This window comes from Myotis myotis, unplaced genomic scaffold, assembly GCF_014108235.1.
Source record: "Myotis myotis isolate mMyoMyo1 unplaced genomic scaffold, mMyoMyo1.p scaffold_m19_p_6, whole genome shotgun sequence".
NCBI lineage: Eukaryota > Metazoa > Chordata > Mammalia > Chiroptera > Vespertilionidae > Myotis > Myotis myotis.
The window spans coordinates 13986510-14003554 of NW_023416368.1; the positions used below are offsets into that span (position 1 = coordinate 13986510).

General features: G+C 38.1%; 1 protein-coding gene and 1 pseudogene across 21 annotated transcripts in view; one reads left to right on the plus strand and one right to left on the minus strand.

The window, feature by feature from the left end:
* The window catches only part of PWWP2A (PWWP domain containing 2A), a 61308-nt gene that overhangs the window by 1365 nt on the left and 42898 nt on the right, over window positions 1-17045 (plus strand). Inside the window, exon 1 of one of the 21 annotated variants that reach the window (XM_036314000.1) lies at window positions 214-289. The exons of the other annotated variants lie outside the window; for them this stretch is intronic. The gene's annotated coding sequence lies outside the window, so the exon portion shown is untranslated. Of the gene's footprint in view, window positions 1-213; window positions 290-17045 lie in introns of those variants that run through there. 21 annotated transcript variants of the gene reach the window in all.
* Window positions 14098-15788, minus strand: LOC118658448 (annotated as a pseudogene).

Here is a 17045-nt window from a genome sequence, read left to right on the forward strand (position 1 = left end):
GTGATATGTGTTTCGCGTACGGACTTCTAACACTGTAGATATAGTTTATGTATTAAACAAGCTCACCCACAAGCCTCCGTCTTATCCAGCACATTTTCATCGTTTGATTTAAAATATTTATGAGCATTGCTTTTAAGTAGGTAAAGAAGATAGTCTAGAGTTAAGTTAACCTTTTTACTCTTCTTTTGCAGACATGAAGTGCAGACTCCCATTCACGGCTCTCCATTCTGTTTCCTGCAACAGCACACACACTGATGGTATCGCACCTGTTTGGAAATGGCTTATTTTAGTATGTTTTACTTTTAACTCCTTGGCCCTCCCATTAAGGTGCAAGAGTCCTTTCCCATTTGCGGGGGGAAAATCTATTTAAAATACATTTCGAAGTATGATGTTTGGAGCGAAAAATGTGGAACCTTTACAGTTATTTTGGCGAAAAATGGGGAGTCTTTACAATTATTTCTGCACGTTGTTTAATCTCAAGTTTTGTTTTTTTGTAATTTTGACTTTAGGACTTTTGCACTTTGGTTTTCATAGTTAGGAAGCAAAATAAGACTAGTGTGCTCTCTACCTATGTATTTAATAGCAAAAGAGAGACTCAGTAGTGTGTATGCTATTGAATCAAACAGAAGTGAAGGCCGGTGATTGTGTGAGAATCTGGATTTCAAATCTGCAAAAGGAAGGTGTGAAAAGGTAAGTTGTTTCTGGAAATGGAATGGATAGTGCTTTCCTTTTTTTAGGTGCTCATTGTATTTTACTTTTTAAAATTTCTTTGGTAGAGAATTGCAATTTATTTTTTGAGTTTTGGTGTATTTTGCTAATTAGTGCTTCTTATAAGCAGCAGTTTCTTTTGTGGGGGAAGCTGTTTTTATTATTAACCTTTTACTCTTTAACGTTTTTGAAGTGAAAATGTAAAAGGATAATCTTTTTTTTTTTTTTAAATATATTTTATTGATTTTTTACAGAGAGGAAGGGAGAGAGATAGTTAGAAACATCAATGAGAGAGAAACATCGATCAGCTGCCTCCTGCACATCTCCTACTGGGGATGTGCCCGCAACCCAGGTACCTGCCCTTGACCGGAATCGAACCCGGGACCTTTCAGTCCGCAGGCCGACACTCTATCCACTGAGCCAAACCAGTTTTGGCTAAAAGGATAATCTTAAAGTATTTTTTTATAAAGCCATTAAGGGAAACATCAACTTTTCATTCAACAATATTTATTGAGTGCATCTGTGTGTAAGACACCCTCCCAGGTATTCCTCCTTCATTGCGCTTTACAGGTGGTGTGGTTTTTACAAACTGAGGACAAAACCCTCCACCAGCCACACCAGCCACGGTGACTAAGTATTTTCACAGGCACTTTCAGGGTTAGCTGATGATCTACGAGATACCCTTTATAGACTACCAAGACCATGACCGGAGTTATCAGTTGCTTTAAAAATAGTTTGTGTTCTTCTCGAATTGGCCATTGAGTTAAACCTTTAGGTATAAATAAGAGCTTCCTATTGAGTGCCTATTATGTATCCGGCATTGCACCACATACTTTATTTAGCCTTTATAACTTTCATTTATATAGGAGAAAATTGAGGTTCATTTAATGTTACTAGTCATTTTGCTTATAAATGGATCTAAAAAGCCTATACTTCTACTTCCATGTTAAAAAGTTAGTTGGGCTGGCAAATTTTCTTTTACGTAATAAGTAAAAAATGGTATATTTCTGAAATTTAGTACTTATCTTGATTTCAGTAGCAGTATGGGTAATCCATAGACTATGGTTGTTACAGCCAAGTAGATACTTAATTTTTAAAAAAATATGTTTTTATTGATTTCAGTGAGGAAGGGAGAAGACGAGATAGAAGCATAAATGATGAGAGAAGAATTCTTCGGGTGCCTCCTGCATGTGCCCTGACCGGGAATCAAACCGTGACCTCTTGGTTCATAGGTCTATGCTCAACCACTGAGCCACACCGGCAGGGCCAGGCAGATTCGTTAGTCAGCTAATAGCCATAGAGCCTTCTGCCTGGAGATTCCCCATTTTCTTAGCTGTATATTGGGATGCAAAGTATGCTCTGAAGTTTTGGTTCTTGCCTGTACAGTGAGGTGGGTAGGAAAAAATTAACATTTGGGAGACTACTAAGTGCATCAATGTATGCGCTTTTCTTCAGTCTAAAAAAAGGGCCAGTTATTGCTTTTATTAATTATTCTAATATTATGCATGGTGCAGAAATATCTTTGTTGGAAGAGTTGTTTACCATATAGGAAGTGATTGTAGAGTACAGGATTTCACATACACATCGATTGATAAAGAGTCTCCTTTTGTTAAGCATTTGACATTCTTCTCTTTCCTGTCATTGTATTATATTATTTTTTGGTCTTATTTTTAGAGTAAGTTGATTGAAGAACACATTTTTGGGGAGAATCTCTTTATGGAAAAATGAGCAGGACACACGTAATTAAACTGGAAGAAAAGAAAAGAAAGTGGTAGTAAGTAGTAGCTCAATATGGACAGTGTCAGGCTTCTTGGGTTCTAGTATTGGCCTCCAATTAACACTGTGACTTCGGGCAAATCTGCCCCTCTGGGCTCTAGTCTCCAGTTCTTTTGAGGCTAAATCATTTTGACTTCTGGCAGTTTACTTAAGCATAAACAAGCAAACAAATTTTATGCCTCAGTTTATGTGTGTGTGTGTGAAGTGAATAGGGTGACCAGTGGTCTGGTTTTCCTGTCTCATCTGGGATTGATACTTCTTCCTCCTTTCGTTCTTCAATGTAGGTTGCTTTGGCCAATAAATGACCCTGAAAGTGAGGGTATTTGAATATCTGGTTAGAACAGATTTTATGTAGCATAGTATTTGAAACTTTATAAATGCCTTTAAGGTGAGGCATGCATTTTATAGTTTACTCTAGGCTCCTTCACTATTTTATACCCAGCCTTCTTAGGTAGATTAAATTATTTGACTACTTTTGAATTCATTAGCAATGTCTAATGACAGTAGTGTAATACTAGCAGATAAAAATAATCAACTAGCCCTATCCGGTTTGGCTCAGTGGCTAGAGCATCGGCCTGCGGACTTAAGGGTCCCAGGTTCGATTCCGGTCAAGGGCATGTACCTTGGTTGCAGGCACATCCGTTTCTCTCTCATCGATGTTTCTAACTATCCCTCTCCCTTCCTCTCTGTAAAAAATCAATAAAATATATTTAAAAAAAAAAATCAACTAACCCACAAATTTAATTTGGTTTTTGTATTTCCTTTTCTTCCTTAACATACTTTAAAAAAATTTTTTCCAGGGCATATTTTATTTTATGCTTTTGAAATATTGACAGGTACATTTTGTTCATTTAGCATTCTATATTAAGCATTCCTTCAAGTTGCTAAACTGTCTTAATGGTTATTTTAGGATAGAATAATAAATTAGTGATTGTACCATAATTTTTAATTTTTTATTATGGGAAATGAACCTCCATGTATGTATTACCCTTGCTTCGATATTTTTCAACCATTAGCTAAACTTGTGTCATCATATGTCCACCTCCTGGATTATTTTGAAGAAATTCTAAACATACCACTTGTTTAGAATATAAATATTTATAAATATTTCAGTCTAGATCTCCAAAAAGATAAAGACTTTAAAAACTGAAACTGTATTGCTATTACCACACCTAAAATAACAGCAATTCCTTTGTATCATATCCAGTTAGGGTTATAATTTCACAGCTAAGTCTTAAAATTAACATTGCAGTCAACATCTGTTTTGTTTACATCAGGATCTAAGTAAAGTTTATACATTGCAATTGGTTGGTAAGTTTTATAAGATTTTTCTTCTGCAGTTCTGTCACTACTTTTATTCGCTTGTAGTTTTTTTGTTAAATCATAGTTTGGTAGAATTTTCCATATTCTGAATTTTTTTTCCGATGCATTTCCATAACATTTTTAAAATAGTTCTTTTCCCTCAGGAACGAACTGAAGGGACAGCCACAGTCCTGGGAGGGTCACTTTTGAAACCCTTGTTTTGAGTCATTAGAAATGATGTGGAAGTCTCTTGCCTACTGGCAAACTTTTAGACCTATCCCTTAAATATACCTCCAACTTCAGTAATTCCAAACAGAAAAATTTAACCAGTCAAGATTATCTGCAAAGGCAAGTTTTCTCAGCCTTCTCAACAGGGACAGTATTTTCCTGGGACCTATGGTTTCTGTCTATGCAGAGGGATCATTTAAATTGTTTAGTACTCTTTTCCATATCTTAAAAATAATTATAAAATAATTATATGAAATCCTGAAAAATCTTTCTGAATTCCATTTTTTGGACCTGACATAAATTTAAGAAATCATGAAATAAATGCTAATACTTAAAAATCCTTGTGCATTTTAATTTTGTGATACATGTTTATTAAAGGTTGTAGTTCAGAACTGGAAGATCATAACATTTTACAAATGTTGACTTTTTGTGTGTGTAAGTGGTATTTTGTTGCATAAAAAAAGAATTGGAAGTAATTTCTTTAGAAAACTTCAGATTTCTCTAAGTTCTTAAAGCAATTTGTAGAAAACTTACTTGTTATTTAAGAAAATAAAAACCAAGACAATGATTTTTTTTCTTTACAGAGACCATGAAACCTATGGTGCAATAGCCCTACTTTTGGTGGGAAAAATATACAGCCATTCTGGTGAAGCAGTGAGTAGTGGTGTCAGTAGCTTATGCTAAGCATCCAGGTTGAGAATTTAGGCCCTCAAGTAGTATGCTTGAAGGGTTATGTGGAGTTGTACATATTTGAAACACTTAAATATTTGTTGGTGATTATTCTGCTCATATCCCGAGGCGTTGAGAAAGGCCTCACGCAGTAAAATAGCATGGAGGAAAGTGCTGACCACTTTCTGGCCCAGACAGCTGTAGGACACTTAGTACCATGCTCGTGTGCATGTGCTGTATTGAGGGAGCTAGCACTTCGATTGCATGTTGGACTGAAAAGATTTTTTGGAAGTGATTAATTGTTGGATATTAAAAGCCTAGTTTGAATCTGAGTGTAAAGAATCCTGTAATATCATGGCATTAAATTTTATAACTAAACCTTATAAACTGGATAACTAGATGTGTTCTATACCAACTGCCAGGCATGTTTAATTGGACTTGGGATATTTAATGAGGTTAATTTTCAACCTTTTTTGTGTGTAAATAAGACCATACTTCACTGTGTATTGTGCTCTTGATGCAACTTAGTGGGGCTTTTAAAAAGGTTGTTGTAGCATGTCCTCATCTTCTCTGTTAAGACAGTTATTTTCACATTGATAGAGAATGAAAGATGTCCTTAGTGGTTTATTTGTGCCTATAAAGCATATCCTTATTTCTTTATATTTATTCACCCTGTTCTTAAATTCCCAAACTAATTTAGGCACACATTACCAGAAGAACACAGCTTGCCCTAGTGACAGATCTTGCAAGAAAGTGAGTGGAGGTTAAGTTATACTCTGGGTGGATTTAATATAGAATGCTTTTGCTAAACACTTTTGGGCAGTGGGCCTCAAAACAAATGTACATAAGATTTCTGAGCTCCTCTCCATCACTTTGCATTTTTAACAAGGTGATTCTCAGACCATATTTGGAGATAATATTTTTAGGGGGTGAGGGATTGTTTTGCCGAAATAGCAGAATGATAAATTGTTAAACCTGTTTTAAAAGTTACTGGTTAATTTCAAATGAATGTAATTACAAAAAAGCAATACATTTGGGGATGGGCCACTTAGGTGGCAGATGTAAATCCTTATTACAGAATTGGTAACTAAACTTGCAAATAGTTTCTTAAGTCTGGTTGCCCACTAGAAATTTCGGGAGACCATAATTTTTACCTCTTTATCTTTGGTTCAATTTTGTATGGTCACTTTACTGCAGAATAGTGTTTTTCAGCTTTTGAAAACTGGACCTCTTAGAATAATTGATTATACTTTTCTGCATATTCCCAACATCTAAGAAGGTTGCCACGCTTTCCTTTCTGTAATTAATAATAGCTACTATGTATTTTCTACTCTTTTTATTTTATTTTTTAATCCTCACACAGGGTTATGTTTTCATTGATTTAAGAGAAAAAAACATTGATTGTGAGAGAGAAACATTGATTGGCTGGCTGCCTCTCTTATGCACTCCACGATGGTTATTAGGGGATAGAACCTGCAGTCTGCGAATGTTCCCTGATCAGGAATCCAACTTAAAACCTTTTGGTGTACCAGACCCTCCAACCAACTGATCCACTGGGTTTGGGCTCTATTTCCCACTCTTATGCAGGCATTGTGCCAAGCACTTTGTATACATTGTTTCATTTTACTCTGGAACATCCAATGAAGTTAAATTCTAATCTCATTTCACAGATAAAGGGAGATTTAAATAAATTGCCTAAAATATAGATGACAGATATTAGTAGGTGTATTGACAGTGATATTTTGAATGATAGACTGTTCTCTAAGGTTTGAAAACAATCCTGTTCTAGTACATTTAACTATATTTTATCACGACCATTTTAGCTTATGATTTTGGTAGGGCTGTTACTTTGGTAGGTAGAAATGATAGAGCTCCCTGTTCCTCACTGAACCAGGGAACAGCCGCTGCTTTGAAGATGTGAATTGCTCTTCAGTTTAGTGACCTCTTTGGGCATTTTGGAAATGGCATTTCTTCTTCATATATGGTCCTGGATCTTAGATTAGGTGTCCTTCATTTTGCCTTGGTTGGCTTGGCCCTGGCAACAGTGGAGTCCCACTTGTTTTTGAGAGCAGTCAGATTTGGAGCACCTAGAGCACAAGATCAGAATTTAAGTGTTGGATGATTGCATTAGAAAAGGATTTCAAAGACTAACATACAATAAGTTGCTGGAAAACCTGTTTATTGTAAAACTAGAGGCCCTGTGCACAAAAATTTGTGCACTCGGGAGGGTTCCTCAGCCCAGCCTGTGCCCTCTCGCAGTCTTTGACCCCTCGGGGAATGACCACCTGCTGGCTTAGGCCCGCTCCCCAGGGGATTGGGCCTAAGCTGGCAGTCAGACATCCCTCTGGCAGCCCGGGAGCCCTCGGGGGATGTCCACTTGCTAGCGGGGAGCAGGCATAGCTGCAGTTGGACATTCTTAGCGCTGCTAAGGAGGCGGGAGAGGCTCCCACCACCACCGCTCTACTGGCAGCCCTTAGCCTGGCTTGTGGCTGAGCAGAGCTCCCCCTGTGGGAGCACACTGACCACCAGGGAGCAGCTCCTGCATTGAGCGTCTCCCCCTGGTGATCAGTGTGTCATAGTGACCAGTGATTCCCAGTAGTTCTGCTGTTAGGGTCAATTTGCATATTACCCTTTTATTATATAGGATAGGAATAGGGATACAAATGGGTTACATTCCATTTTTTAAAAAGTTCATCTGTTGACATACTTAGACTGTTGTGTGATGGTCCCTACTGGACATAATAACAAAAGAAATACTGAAAGTACGTAAAAATCATAATGGAAACATAGGAAACTTAAAATTGCTTGTAATAGTATCTTAGAGCCAGGACCAAGTGTTTGAAAACTGTGATGAGTATTTACGTTAATAATTAAATAGGTCCTTCAGCATTTCTGGGAAAATGTCAAGTATGTTGCTCTGAGTCAGTGGTTCTCAACCTTCCTAATGCCGCGACCCTTTAATAGAGTTCCTCATGTTGTGGTGACCCCCAACCATAAAATTATTTTCGTTGCTACTTCATAACTGTAATTTTGCTACTGTTATGAATCGTAATGTAAATATCTGATATGCAGGATGTATTTTCATTGATACAAATTGAACATAATTAAAGCATAGTGATTAATCACAAAAACAGTATGTAATTATGTGTTTTCCGATGGTCTTAGGCGACCCCTGTGAAAGGGTCATTCGACCCCCAAAGGGGTCGCAACCCACAGGTTGAGAACTGCTGCAATAAGTGATACACAAAAATGTGAGTCAATAAGTGTCTGCTCCGAAAAATATATTTTGCTATTTTTGTGGCCATTATCATTTTTGTGTGGTTATTTAATAATTTGTTATGATTTGAACACTATACAGATGTTACTACTATTTTTGCTTTCAAAAAGACTGAAGCATAAGTGTTTTTCTCTATAGTTTCCATTATCAAGGTAAATTTTTATTTTTCTCAATCACACACACACACACACACACACACACACACACACACACAGACCATCAAGGTAAATTTTTTTAAAAATATATTTTATTGATTTTTTTACAGAGAGGAAGGGAGAGGGATAGAGAATTAGAAACATCAATGAGAGAGAAACATCGATCAGCTGCCTCCTACACACCCCCCACTGGGGATATGCCCGCAACCCAGGTATATGCCCTTGACCGGAATCGAACCTGGGACCTTTCAGTCTGCAGGCTGACGCTCTATCCACTGAGCCAAACCGGTTTCAGCAAGGTAAATTTTTTAAGAGGATCATTAGAAGGTACATGATTGGGAGCTTGAAATCTAAATTATTAGAGTTTAACTTCTTTACCCCCACCTTCCAAAGCTACATGTGATTTTAAAGAGGATTGAATAGACTTTTTAAAAGATTGCGTAAATTTTTATTGTTAGAGAGATGTTCTATAAGACCTTTATGCTGCTGCCTTCCCCACCCATTAATTTAAAAAGGTGTTACCTGGTATTTTGTTCATAATTGGTGTATGCTTTGTTTTTATGTTGCTAAAGTCATCCTCTCTTCTCACCTATTGTAGTGCTCATAGACCTTGCAGATTGTCCTTGTAATACCTGGGGCTTTTAACTAAGAACATTATCCATTTACTTAACATTTAATAAAATTTAATACATTTTAATTTTAATATAGTATAGTTCTTATCTATTGTGCCTACTTACTGTGTAGTAGGCCCTGTAGTAAGCTATTATGTATATTCTTTAATTTTGGTGACAATTCTATCAAGTTACTTAATTGCAATTAACATCCTAAAGCTCTGAAAACTGAAATTTTTGTTACTTTTTTGGTGGCAAAACCTATCATGACCTGAAATTATGTGAGGTTATTAGATCTATTTGTCCCATTTAGTGTGGTTCTTCATTTCACTAGTGAAATATTGATATGCTTGATAATAGGGTGCTTATTATCTTTTGCAAACAAGAAAAATCATGAATTGGGAAGCCTGTCTACATCCATGGAATTCAGAAAAGAACATGTGGACAGCTGCTCTGCTCCCTTAGTGGGGAAGCGGGGTGGGGGAGAGGATGAGGAGAGGCAGTAGGTAGGAACCTGACAGGGACTGCTTAGTTTCATATCCTGGCTCTGCTGCTTACAACAGTGTGTTCTTGGGAAGATCACTTACCCTCTTTATTTAGTTCGTTCAACTATAAAATGGGATAGAAATAGCACTTTAATAGGGTGGTTGTGATGATTCTCAGTTACTGAAGATGAATACGTATTTAGAATAGTGCACGCCACATACTGCTGTAAGTGCTACTAAGTGGTAGAACTAGGATGAATGTGACAACAGCTAATGTAGTCACTTAATATGGGTTGGCTTGAATAGCCAATCAACCTAGACCCTATTGTATTGTGGGCTATAGTATAATTTGCATCTTTAAAATATCTTGAAAGAATCTATAGAAACCAGGTAATACTGGCAAAATATAACTCTCCTCTTTAAATTAATAAGGAAAGATGATGTTTTACTAAGGATGAGATAACTAGGAGTTCCTTGCAAAATGGAAGGTGGGAGATGCTTCTCAGTAGTTTTTCTCACTAACCCTGGGGCAGATGGCTTTATGAGGAAATTCTGGTCTTTGTCATGAAGAGAAAGTTAAAATCTTAATAGGGAAATTGTTCTTACAATCTTTCTGCTTCCGGTATATTCTTTTAAAACTTAATCGAAAATGGCTCCCTTTTGAGAATGACATATTTCAAAATTAAGGAAAGGAAATTTTTTTTGTGCTCTTTGTACTTATTAAATGATGGGACCTGAGTAGTATAGCTGAGCTTAAGTTTTTTCTAAATATATTTTTATTGATTTCAGAGAGGAAGGGAGAGGGAGAGAGAGATAGAAACATCAGTGGTGAGAGAGAATCATCGATTGCCTGCCTCCTTCATGCCCCCTACTGGGGATCGAGTCCACAACCCAGGCATGTGCCCTTGACCAGAATCGAACCCAGGACCCTTCATTCCCCAGGCCAACGCTCTATCCACTGAGCCAAACTAGCTAGGGCTGAGCTGAAGTTTTTAATAGTAATTTAGGCACTTTCAATCCTTTTATTGGCCTTGTCTTGTTGAGACTAGTATTTCCCTCCATCACACCAACCCAACCTTATAACACACTCCTCTCTTTCTACCAGATGGATTACCTTTCTTTTATTGCTTATTTAAGCCCCTGAATCCTTGTCTGTCTCTCATGGGGGAGGGAATCACACTGCTAACTGGTGACTCCTGGGCTGCAGCAGGTCCTGTGTTGGCTTTCACCCACATGCTTAATGCTTTATTTTATTAGGGTTTAACTTAACTGGTTACCAACAATCCTTACTTCACTCTTCACCTAATCAGCTTCGGCCCTATAGGTGTAGTCCACTTCCTGCAGAGCCCAATGCCTGATCACGATTCAGTGATTTCTTTCCCACTGAAGTTGGGAGCCTCTTGGTAATGACGATAGCATTCTAGTCTCACCTCCTGAAGTTGGGTCCTAAGGCTGGGACCTAGTTTTTTACTACAATTAGCATATTTGTTTTCAAAATAAAGATTTTGTGTTTACAGTACTTGGGGTGGGTTTGCTTGCATTTTGTCTTTTTACATTTAAAATAGGACAAATTTAATATGCTTAAATGTTTTGGTGGAACTAAGGTAAACTAAATATATACTTTTTTAAAAACTCGTTTAAAATTTTTATTTTTAATCATTTCAAATATTATAAACTCCATCTAGATTCACTAATTTTTGCTTTATTATTCTTTATAGAAACACTAGAGGCCTGGTGCACAAAAATTTGTGCATCAGGGCAGGGTCCCTCAGCCTGGGACGCCCCCTCTCACAGTCAGGGAGCTTTCAGAGGGTGTCCTACTGAGGGGGTGTCCGTCTGCGGGAGGCGACCATACTGATCAGAGGAAGGTGCTGCCCCCATCACCCCACTGCTGCTGCCTGAACCCAAGGCTGCCTGAGCCCCAGGCCTTGCAGCTGCTGTAGCTTTGTCGGGATGGACGCCTGGAAGATATCTGCCCTAATTAGCATATTACCCCTTTATTAGTATAGATTGTTGCCTTGAACTCTTCGAAATTACTTTCATACATCCTCCTTTTTTAATATTTATTTTTTATTTTTTGTTAATCCTCACCTGAGGATATTTTTTTCCCCATTGTTTTTTTTTTTTTTTTTTTTTTTTTTGAGAGGTGGCAGGAAGGAGGATGGAGGACAGGAGACAGACAGATAGATAGACATCATGTGAGAGATTGGTTGTCCCTGGCACGAGTCCTGGCAGGAGCCATGGTCTAGGGATCAGACCTGCAACTCAGGTATATGCCCTTGATGGGGAATTGAATGAACCTGAAACTCTGGTGTGCAGACTGCTCTAACCATTGAGCACACCAGCCAGGGCCATCCTCTTCCTTTACCCCTTAATACTTGAGCATTTATTTCCTAAGATAAAAGATAATCTCATACATAACCACAATATAATAAGTTTTCAAATTCAGGAAGCATTGATAGAGTACTTTTATCTAATATGCAGCCCATATTTCATTATTTTGTCAAATTTTCCAATGTCCTTTAAAGCTTTTTTCCTCCTGTAAATGATCATGTATTGCATTTAGTTGCAATATCAAGTAAAGCATATGTAATAGGGACTATTCCTCAATTGAGGTTTGTCTTATATTTGCTCATGAGGGGGTCAGGTTCAGAGTGTTGTGTTCTCAGGGTACCTTATCTGCAGGCACACAATAGTCTTTTTTCTCATTGGGGATGCTCACTTGGATTCTCCCTCAGGTCAAGGTGTTCTGTCATTCCCCAGTGTAGTTGCTATTACTTTTCTTGGACTAATAATTCCTTTACTATGAAAATATACTGCTTCTCACTGAACTTAAAATGTTTTAAATTGTGGTAAACATATAAAATGTACAGTTTTAACCATTTTTAAGTTTATAGTTTAGTAAATGTTAAGCACATTTACATGGTTGTGAAACAGATTTCCAGAAATTTGTCAACTTGCAAAACTAAAACTATACCCATTAAACAGCTCCCCATTTCCTCCTCCCTCTAGCCCCTGGCAACCATCATTCTATTTTTCTCATTCTATGAATTTGACTACTTTAGATCAGTTAAGTTGAATTATATAGTATCTGTTTTATTGTGACAGATTTATTTCACTTAGCATACTGTTCTCAAGGTTCATCCATGTTGTATCATGTGACAGGATTTCCTCTTTAAGGATGAATAATGCAAATTTATATACATATTTGGTTTATCGATTTGTCCCCTCAGTGAGGACTTGGGCTGTTTCTACTTTTTTGGCTATTGGGAATAGTGCTGCTATGAACTTAGTTGTACAAATATCTCTTTGAGACCTTGTTTTCAATTATTTTGGATATTTACCCAGGAGTGGATGTCCTGGCTTGTATTTTTAATTTTTTGAGGGTATAGATCAGTGATGGTGAACCTATGACACGCGTATCAGAGGTGACATGCGAACTCATTTTTTTTGTTGATTTTTCTTTGTTAAATGGCATTTAAATATATAAAATAAATATCAAAAATATAAATCTTTGTTTTACTATGGTTGCAAATATCAAAAAATTTCTATATGTGACATGGCACCAGAGTTAAGTTAGGGTTTTTCAAAATGCCGACACACCGAACTCAAAAGATTCGCCATCACTGGTATAGATTTACATTTTTATTTTGTAAAATTTTCTATTGCATATGGCTATTGAATTTTTTTTGTGTTGAGATTAACTTGGATATAACCAGTCACAGAGATGAACTGTGAACCAAAATAAGCTTGCTTTGTTTTCCTTCTTCCATGGTTTATCTTGCTAATTTAAGGAATTATCCTTGAAATGAAATAAATCTGGATATTATTTTTTAAGTTAATTGAATATAATTTTTTTTTTTCTTACTGTAAATTCTTTAAGGGAAAGGAAGTTTGGGAGGGAGTTTTCTTTTTGTGTTAGGTTGATCTTGTATTGGAGAGAGCTTTGGTCCAGCCAGAACACAGGCATATCTCAAAGACCCCTGAGCATTGAATTCCCCAGGACCTCTGTTTGTGTGCCTAAAAGTTTGCAATGCCTTGTTTGTTGTTGTTGCATTATTTCCAGTGTATAATATTTTAAAAAGAATCTCCTGCAGTTGGAGGGTGCAACAATCAGAATTAGAATCATGTGTACTATAAAACTGTTGTAAACAGGAAGGAAAAGAACTCATCTCTAGGTTAGAGATGAGTTGCTTGATGTTGCTGTGAAGTTAATGCTGATGAACACTATATTAGCATTTTAAAAAAACAGTTTCAGAATAAGAGGTAGGAATTATCAATATGTCTGGCTTTTAAAAAATCGAATAGTTGGTAACATTTTTAGTTTTCTTTGAGGTATTCCTTTGGAAAGGGGATTTGGATGATGGTTATGAGCTTCACTCATAGAAGGGATACCTATTTAGGTATAGGATTGATTGGTAATGCTAGAAATCTCTGACCAAGTACCATAATTTTCTAAAGCTTATCAGTGAGCAAACACAGGGTTCATTTAATCAAAGCCAGAATCATCAGTAAAATTCATATGTCAAGTGGAACACAAATAATAGAAAATATCCTTCTACTTCCTATAACAGTCACATCATGAATTCTGGCTCAAATACTCCACATTTACTTTTGTTTCACCTTTACATAGGATTCTTAGGTGAGGATTCTTTTTCATAGTGATTTTCTTTTTCTTTCTTTCTTTCTTTCTTTCTTTCTTTCTTTCTTTCTTTCTTTCTTTCTTTCTTATTTTTTTAAAATATATTTTATTGATTTTTTACAGAGAGGAAGGGAGAGAGATAGAGAGCTAGAAACATCGATGAGAGAGAAACATCAATCAGCTGCCTCCTGCACATCCCCCACTGGGGAAGTGCCCACAGCCCAGGTATATGTCCTTGACCGGAATCGAACCTGGGACCTTTCAGTCCGCAGGCCGACGCTCTATCCACTGAGCCAAACCGGTTTTGGCCTTTTTATTTTTTTAAGTTGATCAGAGACCTTCATTTTGGTCCCTGTCGTTCATTAAGCAACGAACAAAAATGATTTTCTTTTTCTCTGCCTCAAGCAGCAGCATTTGCATCCAGACAGAAACGGAAGACACAGCCATGGAACACCTTGTAGCGAAGAACTAACAGATTATTCTGGCTTAGGTAAAGTTAGAACAGGAAAATATATGTGCGACTTCCCAAGGACTCTGTCCTTCAAAGCTGAGGCCTGCAGAGGGCTAGCTGAAGGATGCAGGTAAAGGCTCACAAGTGTCCAGCTTAGTAGTCAATCCAAAGTACCTTCCAGAAAAGCAAATTCATCCACAGCTTTGATTGAATTATCCAAATCTCTCCTCTGGAGCGTTTTCCTTGTTGAGCACAGCAGTAGGCATCTTTTGCAATAGTCTCCACAAACAGTTCCGAGGCACGTGCCAGAATGAAGATGGCTTTCTGTCCGGTGAGCGACACATCAGGGTCTGCCGTAACCAGGGCCAGAGGCTGCCTCAAGAGCCTGGCCCTGGGTGCACTCTTAGGAGCTTGCGCCTGTGGGGCCGCTGCCTTCCCACTGAACCCTTCTTCGCGGGGCATCCTGCTTCCTGCAGCCCCACCTGTGCCTCCGCCCAGCATGCTGGGTGGGGCCCCTTTTCTCTTGCCTGGACACAAAATAACTGTTAAGCCTAAGTATTTTCCCTCTTCAAAATTTTGTCCCGGGACCCTTTGGTCCACAGGCCGACGCTCTAGCCACTGAGCCATACCAGGTAGGGCTCTTTTTAAAAGTTTTTTTAAAAATTTATTGATTTTAGAGAGGAAGGAAGAGAGAAACATCTTTTTGTTCCACTTATGCACTTGTTGGTACCTCAGATAAGTTGTATTGTTTTATGTAGCTCTACATTAAAATCTAAAATCACCTCTCCTCTGTCCTGGTATCTTGAAAAATTGGTTATTGAGTACCTATATATTAGAAAAGGCTAAATGCTCAAAGTGCCTTGCAGTTAAGTAGTCAGGAAGCAAATAGGGACCAGCTGCAATGCTAGAATAAAAACCCACTTTTTGCAAAGTTTGATTTTAGTGAGAAGGGTGTCCTTTGTGGACTGGCCCAGACCCAAACTTGCCCCACCTTAGATAAAAAAAAAAGGCTGTCTTCTTCCCTTTGTGGTTTCTAAGTATTTGCTATAAGTTGTTGGTTTGTGGTAGCCAAGCTAATAAAGACTTTAGGAAGAAAACTATTTATATGTTAGATCCAGATATCCTGATAATGTTGGCTCTTTCTGTTGCCTGATTTTAGGAGTGTCTACAGCCTAGTTATGAGTTACTAATGTCAAGAAGTTTTCCCAGCAAAGGTATTCTGAACCTTTTGCGGGGACATAAGGACATTTTGGAGAATCTGAGAACCAAAGACTCTAGGAAAACAGACATATATAAAACATTTGCATCTAATGTCTGGTTCTGCCTGACTACCTGAAGCAAATCCTTGGTTTCTAAGCATTTCTGCCTTAAAGGATTGGCATTATAAATTGTATTAGATGCCCAGTGCATGAAAATTAATGCACTGGAGGGTGTGTCCCTCAGCCTGGCCTGCCCCCTCTCACAGTCTAGGAGCTCTCAGGGGCGGGAGGTGACCTGGTGGTTGGGGAAGGCACACCTCTGCTGCTGCTGCTGCCACTGCTGGCAGCGCTACCCTTGGCCAGCCCTGGTTACCTGAGCCCCGGGCAGCCACCATCTGACGCTTGCCTGCGACTTGGGCCGGCCCTGGGCAGCTGGAGGGCTGAAAGACTGGAGGACTCTGGAGGCAGGCGTGCGGAGCCTTGCTGCACACCTGCTGCCCCGGTGGGGCTGAGGGTACTGGGCGCCGCCTTTGATGGCAGGGCAGTCAATTAGCATATTCCCTCCTTATTGGCTGTGTGCGCCCCCATCTTTGCGATTGTGTGAGGGTCAATTAGCATATTATCTCTATTAGATAGGATTGTGTTTAATGCTATTTGACTCAAATAGTGTTTAAAATTAACATGTACATATTTGATAGTGTGACTTTATTTTTATGTGGAGGAATCTGTGGATAGCGAGTTTAGTTTAAAGGTTCTTGATGTTTAGCCCCGGCAGATTAAGCCACAGTTATTTCTAATTCTAAATAAGAAACAAGATTTTTGACCGTTTTATTAGAAATTGAGAATAGTATAAAGATTTGTGTTCCATGCCATTGCTTTGCAAACTGGGTCTGGACCTGTAAGCTTTGAAGTCCATTTGATGCATGTGACTAACATATATCACATAATACAAGGTTAAGTAGTCAGTGAAACTTTTACTTGAGTGTGTGTATTTATGTAGATATAGTTGCAAACATTTATATTTAAAGCATTTTTATTGGATTATGATGTGAAAATACGGGGGGGGGGCAAAAGAAGGTTTACAGTTGTATTGAAAAGACAATAAATATATAAGAATAAACTCTGTTTCAATAATTAATAAGTAATATAAAAATAAACTTTCCTGGACTCAAAACTATAAACCTATTTTTGCCCTACTAGAATCTTTTTTTTTTTTTTCTAGAACAACCTTTTATTTTTTTAAATATATTATTGATTTCAGAGAGGAAAGGAGAGGGAGAGGGAGATAGAAACATCAGTGATGATAGAGAACCATTGATTGGCTGCCTCCTGCACACCCCCCACTGGGGATCGAGCCTGCAACCCATACATGTGCCCTTGACTGGAATCGAATCTGGGACCCTTTAGTCTGCAGGCCAACACTTTATCTACTGAGCCAAACCAGCTAGGGACCACCCTGTGCGATGTGATTTAAAAAGGTAGGGATCCACAGCTCTGTATCTGTCTGCTTTCGAGGTACTGAATTTCTAGTATTGTTGTAGG